The sequence below is a fragment of the Mytilus galloprovincialis genome, chromosome 4, assembly GCF_965363235.1.
Source record: "Mytilus galloprovincialis chromosome 4, xbMytGall1.hap1.1, whole genome shotgun sequence".
Taxonomy (NCBI): domain Eukaryota; kingdom Metazoa; phylum Mollusca; class Bivalvia; order Mytilida; family Mytilidae; genus Mytilus; species Mytilus galloprovincialis.
This window is the reverse complement of record NC_134841.1, coordinates 52,322,111-52,332,857: the sequence shown is the minus strand read 5'-3', so window position 1 is coordinate 52,332,857 and position 10,747 is coordinate 52,322,111.

Genomic DNA, 10,747 nt, shown 5'->3' with positions numbered 1-10,747 from the left:
CGTTTTGACTCATGTTTTCTGTAGTTTTCATCTTGTCTGGCAATTTTTTTCTTTTTTGTTTCGTTTCTTTTGAAATTTTCATTCTCTCTAGCCTCTCTTTTAGCAGCAAGTTCTCTTCTATTGAAATTTTCATTCTTTCTAGCCTCTCTTTTAGCAGCAAGTTCTCTTCTATTGAAATCTTCATTCTTTCTAGCCTCTCTTTTAGCAGCAAGTTCTCTTTGTCTTTCCATTCGTCTTAAATCAGGATTATCTCTTTGAGACTTTTTACTTTCTGCTTCAGCCCTTCTATAATTTGTATCCTTTCTTACTTCTCTTTTAGCAGCAAGTTCTCTTTGTCTTTCCATTTGTCTTATGTCAGGATTATCTCTTTGAGACTTCTTACTTTCTGCTTCAGCCCTTCTATAATTTTTATCCTTTCTAACTTCTCTTTTAGCAGCAAGTTCTGTTTTTTTGAAATCTTCATTCTTTCTAGCCTCTCTTTTAGCAACAAATTCTCTTTGTCTTTCCATCCGTCTTAAATCAGGATTATCTCTTTGAGACTTTTTACTTTCTGCTTCAGCCCTTCTATAATTTTCATCCTTTCTAGCCTCTCTTTTAGCAGTAAGTTCTCTTTGTCTTTCCATTTGTCTTATGTCAGGATTATCTCTTTGAGACTTCTTACTTTCTGCTTCAGCTATTCTATAATTATCATCCTTTCTAGCCTCTCTTTTAGCAGCAAGTTCTCTTTGTCTTTCCATTTGTCTTATATAAGAATTATCTCTCTGAGACTTCTTTCTATGTGCTTCTGTTTTTCTGTAATTCTTATCTTTTCTTGAATATCTTTTAGCATTTAATTCTTTTTCCTTGAATTGTTTGTTTTTTCTTCTTTTTTGCATGTAGTTTTTCATATATACAAACTTGGGTACTTTCATATACTGGTAGGAAACTTTTTTTTGTTTTGTGTTCCTTAGTTTCTGATCCTCAAAGTAATTCTTAATCTGCTTGGTCACATCTTTGTCAGTATCTTTATTACTGATACATACAGGTAAAATTTCAAATTGAGAGTCTAAATCAATTTGTAAACTGGTGTAAAAACCATACAAGTAACTGAGGAGGTCATGTAAGTCAGCAAATCCAATCAAAATACTTTTGCCAGAGGAATCTAATGGATTATTCAGTGCACATTCTGAATGAGAATGAGTGTCAAAAAAATAGTATGTATGATTATAATAATAAACTGCTGAACATATGGCTCCAATCATAATAAGAAATTTGTTCGACTGCTTTATACAATTTTGAATTGCTTCTTGTAATGTGAGAAATCCAGTCAACTCTTGGTACTGTAAAGCTATACCAAACAGAATATTTTGTTTGTTAATTATAAAAATCCCTTCAGGAATTTCTATTTTGACAGGAATTTCATCAAAATTTAAGAGCATATTTTTAAATAATCCCTGTGTTGTTAATTCTTGAACATGCTTCCTGTAAATTTCATCACCTTTATTCAAAATGTAATCCAGGTTCAGTGTGTTTGAATCAAAATTTAAAGAAGAAAGTGATAAGAAAACTAAGCAATTACAAGTACATTGGTTTCCCCTGCTTTGATCAACAAATTTTGTGGCATACTGGTCAAAAGTTCCAAATTTAATAAAGTTTGCATTAAAAGAATTGTAATATTTTGATACTCCTTGTGCTGAATCAGTTTTAAATTGTTCATTTTGGTCTTGCAACAGATTAGTTTGGATAAAACAATGAGAATCTTTTTTGGCATAACTATTGTTTGATTCATTTGACAGAATATCTGTTTGTATGTGACAAGTTTCTTTTAGACAGTTATTGTCACTGTTTTGATTTGCACAGTTGTTGTTACTGTTTTGATTTGCAGAGTTATTGTTACTGTTTTGATTTGCACAGTTATTGTTACTGTTTTGATTCAATTCAGATTGTTTGTGTTTATTCAATTCAGATTTTTCAAGTTTATTCAATTCAGATATTTCAAGTATATTCAGTTCAGATATTTGAAGTTTATTCAATTCAGATTTTTCAAGTAGTTTCAAGTTACTATTGTTTGCATTTGAGTGGAGGTTAGTATCCCCCATGTTATTTGAGTTACTGTTGTTTATATATGTGTGGAGGTCAGTATCCCCCATGTTATTTGAGTTACTGTTGTTTATATTTGTGTGGAGGTCAGTATCCCCCATGTTATTTGAGTTACTGTTGTTTATATTTGTGTGGAGGTCAGTATCCCCCATGTTATTTGAGTTACTGTTGTTGAAGGTGTCAGTATCACCTATGTCAAGGTCAGATTTTGTACTGTTAATGGGTCCAGTATCCCAAGTCAAGTCCGTCAGTCTCTGTTTCTTTGGGTTTTTCACACCACGTTTAGCCTCAGCTGCCCTCCAATTTTTTCTTCTTGGCATCTTCAAAAATCTATAAATACATATGCAAATAATGTACAATAATGAGGACAAAATGTTATAAATTGCATAATGTGAAAAAAGAAAGACTAGATTAATAATTACATAATGAGAGCTAATATGATTGGGGTAGACATAGTACCTTTATATATATCATGATTATCATATGTGTTTTCTGTCATAGAGTTGTCACTTGTTTTTTTTTATAGATATACCTATATATATATCTAGAATACTGATATGCTTCATTTACAGTGTAGTGGGATAAAATAATATATATATCGAAGTGCAATTATAGCTAATTGCTAAACATGTTGCCTTTGGTTAAATAAGGGAAAGTTAAGTTATGCCCTTTTTTTTTTAATCATGATCAATATAAATATGTTGTGTTTTTATTTGCATATACAAAAAAAGGTTTGAGAAATTGATACTACTGGTGCATTCCTGTATATTTAATATAGCAGTATTGTTGAAAATTCCATCTACATGTAATTTATTATAACTATCTTTCTAAATTAAGTAAACAAAGTTTCAATTAAATAAGATAACCTAATGCACTTACGCTCATTCATATGTATGTGTACATAAGTTTGAAGTTGACATCTTAAATAAGAAATACAAATTGGTGTTCAAAACAGTTATGTTCTTGTAAATTTGTTTAATCTAATTAAGTTACACAGAAAATTTTACTAATTCAAAGTCACTTGTCAATGTTGTGTCAAAATAGTCAGCAAACTGACATGTATCCATAAATCCATAAGTCTTGCGAAATCATTTTAAATTTGTCATATTAAATAGCATTGTGTAATGATAGATTTGCAACCTCATACAAAATATCATTGAATTTGATCTATCACATGTAGCTCTTATCAAACTAACTTAATATAAATTGCTACTTCATTCAAAGTCACTGGACCATGACCAAGGGGCAGAGCCTAAAAATAGTCACCAAACTTGTATTAACTGATAGCAGATGTGTCAAAGCAACACGAATGGCCTCGTCCCAAAAAGTTGAAAAATCTGCAATTTCAATATAAACACACATGTGGACACAAACATGATGGTAGCCTCGCATACCAAAATTCAGCTCAAAATCTGGAGGGTAATAGAGAAAAAATCTGTATAACTGTGATTTTCAATAATCTATCAAAGTCAAAAGCCCGTAATTTCAGCAAAAATCAGCAGAGCGGAACAAAACTTAAGCTTGACCTATAACTCATCATGGTTAACTCAGATACCAAAAATCAGCCCCATATCTGAAGGCGTTTAGAAAAAGTCTGTATAACTGTGATTTTCAATGATTTTCAACAATTTCTCAAAGTCCAAAGCTCGTAATTTGGCAAAAATTAGTGGAGCGGAACGAAACTTATACTTGATCTGTTACTTATCATAGTTAACTAACATACCAAAAATCAGCCCCATATCTGAAGGTGTTTAGAAAAAAAGTCTGTATAACAGTGATTTTCAACAATTTCTCAAAGTCCAAAGCCCGTAGTTTCGGCAAATATTAGTGGAGCATAACAAAACGTAAACTTGATCTGTAACTCATTATGGTTAACTCACATACCAAAAATCAGCCCCATATCTGAAGGTGTTTAAAAAAAATGTCCGTATAACTGTGATTTTCAACAATTTCTCAAAGTCCAAAGCCTGTAATTTCGGCAAAAATTAGTGGAGCGGAGCAAAACTTAAACTTGATCTGTTACTTATTATAGTTAATTAACATACCAAAAATCAGCCCCATATCTGAAGGTGTTTAGAAAAAAAGTCTGTATAACTGTGATTTTCAACAATTTCTCAAAGTCCAAAGCCTGTTTTTTCGACAAAAATTAGTGTAGCAGAGCGAAACTTAAAGTTGATCTGTAGCTCATCATAGTTAACTAACATACCAAAAATTAGCCCCATATCTGAAGGCGTTTAGAAAAACAGTCGGTATAACTGTGATTTTCAACAATTTCTCAAAGTCCAAAGCCTGTAATTTCGGCAAAAATTAGTGGAGCGGAACAAAACGTATAATGGTATGTTGCGGAATGACGGAATTACTGAAAGACAAAATTACAGACTTCGTTGCGGGGCCATAAAAATGGTGGGTAAAATCCACAATTGTTGAATTTGTCATTCATTTGTCATGCTTACAAAAAAATGTCAATCCTGTGTCATGCTTAGACCAGAGTGAGACCCACTTTTAATGGTTTGAGAAATTGGCAATGCCATCGGCACAATTTTTTTATTTCCCCATTTGCATTCTGATGACATGAATGCTATTATGACAAATTTGAAGTGACAAACTACAATGAGATACACTTGCATCATTTATTACATAAGTTGAATGACATTTTATTGATATTTTTAGAAATAATTCAGATAATAGAGAGAACATATTTTCATACATGTGATTGACTGTGAAACTCAGATCAGGAGATTTGGAAATTTTGGTCAGGAGATTAGGACTCAGATCAGGAGGTTTTTTATCGACATAAATTTTGTCGTAAATGTAACTGTATGATGTAGAAATTGTGTTTTCTCTTCAAATTTCCATCAAATTGTAATATGTTCATAGTACCCTTATTGCCTTTCTATTTGAATGAAATAAAATATTAAGAATCTGTTTCTTGTTTTATTGTTTTTGATAAATGATTGTTCACTGCTTGCAAATAAATCATTATATTTATTTATCTTATCTCATAATCTGTTTAGATTTGTATTCATGACTCCATCTCCTTATCATTGGTAACTTTATAGACAAATAAGAAAGAAATATGCTCTACACGGATATTTGCAACATCATAAATTAATTAAAAAAGCAATAGTACTGCATGGCTTTTAAGCATTATGAAAGTCATATTTCTAGAAAACTTAAAAAAACTTAAACAGTGCAAATGTTTTGCTATCTCTAGCTAAACAATAAAATCTTATATAAACTAACATCTTAAATTTTCAATCCCAAAGTTTTAATAGGAAGTAAACTAACTAGGATTTTTTTTTCAGTCTAAATGTACATATTGTATAGTCCAATAACATAATAAATAGACAGATTTACTATATAAACTTCAATTTAATCCTTGAAAGGAAGTCTAGATTGCTAAAATAATTTATAAATTTATATTTTTTTATTTGTCCCAAAACATTCAAATTCATTTAATTACCGTCCTTTTATGATTATTTGATTAAAATATTAATCATTTATAGTCTTTTTACAATTTACATTTTTAAAAGCAAAATAACTGAAAACAGGATAAAACAAAGGGAAGTAACAAAAATGTATTACTCAAAGTTTTTATTTAACAACGGCAGTTAGCCAGAGGTAAACATCGTTGATTACCAGTATGTTTGACACCCAAGCTGTCAAGTGAAGCCATATAATTATACATCTTCTTTGATTTACAGGTAAAATTTAACACAGGTGTCAACTACACCCGTACAGTAGTAAGAAATGATATTCATGAAATATACTCCCGTCGGGAGGTTCACATGTATGTATTTTACACGCCTGTTTCTGTTTCTTGTCATGATTTATTAACGGTGAAAGGACATAGAATCTGCTATAACTAGGTAGTTTCGAGTCCTGTCAATACAAATGTTCCTGATTTAATCAATAACAAATGTTTCAATTTTTATTCTATAGAACTACAAATAAAGTATATCATTACTCATTCCAACAAACAAAACACATATGGTTTAAATATTTTTAATGAATTTAATATTTCCATTGAAAACTTGTTTTTAGCTTCATCCTTCTCTTTTACAAGAATGTTTTCTAGACATCATCATTGATCATTGTTGAGAACATGCATGCAAAACATTGAGAGTAAAAGTGTTTGCAAATTAGATAAATTTAGTTGTATGATAACACAGTTAAATAAATATTGACAGCAAAATAATGTTTTCTTCCCTTTCATGGTCATTTTTATTTTGGGCTTATTTACATTCTAATTTTAGAATGCTAGCAGGCTAATCAGATTTTTCTTTAAACTATATTGATCCTATTCATCTATATTTTATCTGAAAATACAAAGCAGTTTGTGTGTCCCAATTATAGTTTTAAACTTGAGCAAACTTTTAATACTGTACCTTCAAGATTCCCACCAAAAAAGGAAGTATTCTGACTTTTCATTGAAGACTTCCTGTTTGCTATATCTTATTACCACAAAAAACTTTTAAACAACAAAGTCCAACAAATATGATGACTGAAACTCATGACACTGAACACATTGTCTTTATTCTTGTATCAAGTAATATTTTTACTTTTAGTATAATAAATTTCTTGTATATTAATTCAAAACCAATACTTTAAAGTAGGTTTATTCTAGGAAATGAGAACAAGGGACACGATCAAATTAAAAAAAAATCCTAAACTTCTAATATATATATTAAATGAAGAACTATATTTTTTTAATGAGAAAAACATCTTTTAATAGTTAATTTATATTTTGAACACTATCAATCAATTCTAAGATCTGTTTTTGTTGATTAATTTAGCTCTCAAAGTGTCTGTTATTCTATTAAAGTTTTAAAACAATAATATGAGGCACACATTACCTGTAAAAGGGGATGAAGTCTGTATAAATTATTAGAATTCAAACTTGACATTCAAACTTTGGAATCTGTTGAAAAGAAACCAAAATACTGAAACATTTTTGATGTTAGGGATTATAGTTGTCACATCATTTTCAATGTAAACAAAGGAACGCTATCATTAGGAATAAATGTTTGTTTTTCTTCAAGTATAAGTTCATTAGTGAGGGGGGCAGGACCTTTTTTGGGACTACTGCAGTTTCAGAGGAGAAGCATTTGGTAAAAGTTTACAAACAAATACAAATCAATTGTTAAAATTGACTATGAAGGGCAGTAACTCCCTTAAAGGGTCAATTGAAAATTTTGGCTATATCCACTTATTTGTAGCTTGTACTTTGCTAAACATTATTGCTGTTTACACTTTATCTCTATCTATAACAATATTCAAGATAATAACCAAAACTCTAAAATTTTCTGAAAATTACCAATTCCGGGGCAGCAACCAAACAACGGGTTGCCTGATTGGTCTGAAAATTTCAGGGCAGATAGACTTTGACCTATCAAACAAATTTATCCTTGTCAGATTTGCTTTAAATGCTTTGGTTTCTGAGATTTTAGCCAAAAACTGCATTTTAACCTTTGTACTATTATTAGTCATGTCGGCCATCTTGGTTGGCAGACAGGGTCATCGAACACATTTTTTAAACTAGATACCCTAATGATAATTGTGGACAAGTTTGGTTAAATTTGTCTCAGTAGTTTCAGAGGAGAAGATTTTTGTACAAGATAACAAAACTTCAAGAAAAATTGACAAAAAATGACTATAAAGGGCAATAACTCCTTAAGGGGTCAACTGACCATTTTGGTCATGTAAACTTTTTTGTAGATCTTACTTTGCTGAACATTATTGCTATTTACAGTTTATCTCTATCTATAATTATATTCAAGATAATAACCAAAAACGGTGAAATTTCCTTAAAATGACCAATTTTGGGGCAGCAACCCAACAACGGGTTGTCCGATTCATCTGAAAATTTCAGGGCAGATAGATCTGGACCTGATAAACAATTTTACCCCTTGTCAGATTTGCTCTAAATGCTTTGGTTTCAGAGATATGAGCCAAAATCTACATTTTACCCCTATGTTCTATTTTTAGCCGTGGCGGCCATCTTGGTTGGTTGGCCGGGTCACGCCACACATTTTTTAAACTAGATACCCCAATGATGATTTTGGTCAAGTTTGGTTAAATTTGGCCCAGTAGTTTCAGAGGAGAAGATTTTTGTAAAAGTTAACGACGACGGACGACGGACGACGGACGACGACGGACGACGGACGACGACGACGGACGCCGGACGCAAAGTGATGGGAATAGCTCACTTGGCCCTTCGGGCCAGGTGAGCTAAAAAATAAGGACAAAAAAGAAATAGACATCTACACAAAGACCTTAACAATAACATATATACCTGGTATGGCCAAGTCCTGGGCCGCACAACCTAAAGGGAAAAAAATAAAGACAAAAAAAGGACAAGACATATTCACAAACACCTTAACAATAACATATATACCTGGTATGGCCAAGTCCTGGGCCGCACAACCTAAAGGAAAAAAAATAAGGACAAAAAAAGGACAACACATATACACAAAGACCTTAACAATAACTTATATACCTGGTATGGCCAAGTCCTGGGCTGCACAACCTAAAGGAAAAAAAATAAGGACAAAAAAGGACAAGACATATACACAAAGACCTAAACAATAACATATATACCTGGTTTGGCCAAGTCCTGGGCCGAACAATCTAAAGGGAAAAAAAAGGACAAGACATATACACAAAAACCTTAACAATAACATATATACCTGGTATGGCCAAGTCCTGGGCCGCACAACCTAAAGAGAAAAAAATAAGGACAAAAAAAGGACAAGACATATACACAAAGACCTTAACAATAACATATATACCTGGTATGACCAAGTCCTTGGTCGCACAACCTAAAGGAAAAAAAATAAGGACAAAAAAAGGACAAGACATATACTAAAAGACCTTAACAATAACATATATACCTGGTATGGCCAAGTCCTGGGCTGCACAACCTAAAGGAAAAAAAATCAGGACAAAAAAGGACAAGACATATACACAAAGACCTTTACAATAACATATATACCTGGTATGGCCAAGTCCTGGGCCGCACAACCTAAAGGAAAAAAAATAAGGACAAAAAAAGGACAAGACATATACACAAAGACCTTAACAATAACATATATACCTGGTATAGCCAAGTCCTGGGCCGAACAACCTAAAGGAAAAAAAAGGACAAGACATATACACAAAAACCTTAACAATTACATATATACCTGGTATGGCCAAGTCCTGGGCCGCACAACCTAAAGGAAAAAAAATAAGGACAAAAAAAGGACAAGACATATACACAAAGACCTTAACAATAACATATATACCTGGTATGGCCAAGTCCTGGGCCGCACAACCTAAAGGAAAAATATAAGGACAAAAAAAGGACAAGACATATACACAAAGACCTTAACAATAACATATATACCTGCTATGGCCAAGTCCTGGGCCGAACAACCTAAAGGAAAAAAAGGACAAGACATATACACAAAAACCTTAACAATAACACATATACCTGCTATGGCCAAGTCCTAGGTCACACAACCTAAAGGAAAAAAAATAAAGACAAAAAAAGGAAAAGACATATACACAAACACCTTAACAATAACATATACACCTGGTATGGCCAAGTCCTTGGCCGCACAACCTCAAGGAAAAAAAATAAGGACATAAAAAGGACAACACATATACACAAAGACCTTAACAATAACATATATACCTGGTATGGCCAAGTCCTGGGCCGCACAATCTAAAGGAAAAAAAATAAGGACAAAAAAGGACAAGACATCTACACAAAGACCTAAACAATAACATATATACCTGGTATGGCCAAGTCCTGGGCCAAACAATCTAAAGGAAAAAAAACGACAAGACATATACACAAAAACCTTAACAATAACATATATACCTGGTATGGCCAAGTCCTGGGTTGCACAACCTAAAGGGAAAAAATAAGGACAAAAAAAGAACAAGACATATACACAAAGACCTTAACAATAACATATATACCTGGTATGGCCAAGTCCTGGGCCGCACAACCTAAAGGAAAAAAAATAAGGACAAAAAAAGGACAAGACATATACACAAACACCTTAACAATAACATATATACCTTGTATGGCCAAGTCCTAGGTCGCACAACCTAAAAGAAAAAAAATAAGGACAAAAAAGGACAAGATATATACACAAAGACCTTAACAATAACATATATACCTGGTATGGCCAAGTCCTGGGCCGCACAATCTAAAGGAAAAAAAATAAGGACAAAAAAGGACAAGACATCTACACAAAGACCTAAACAATAACATATATACCTGGTATGGCCAAGTCCTGGGCCAAACAATCTAAAGGAAAAAAAAGGACAAGACATATACACAAAAACCTTAACAATAACATATATACCTGGTATGGCCAAGTCCTGGGCCGCACAACCTAAAGGGAAAAAAATAAGGACAAAAAAAGGACAAGACATACACAAAGACCTAAACAAAAACATATATACCTTGTATGGCCAAGTCCTGGGATGAACAACCTAAAGGAAAAGAAAGGACAAGACATATACACAAAAACCTTAACAATAACATATATACCTGGTATGGCCAAGTCCTGGGCCGCACAACCTAAAGGGAAAAAAAAAGGACAAAACAAGGACAAAACATATACACAAAGACCTTAACAATAACATATATACCTGGTATGGCCAAGTCCTG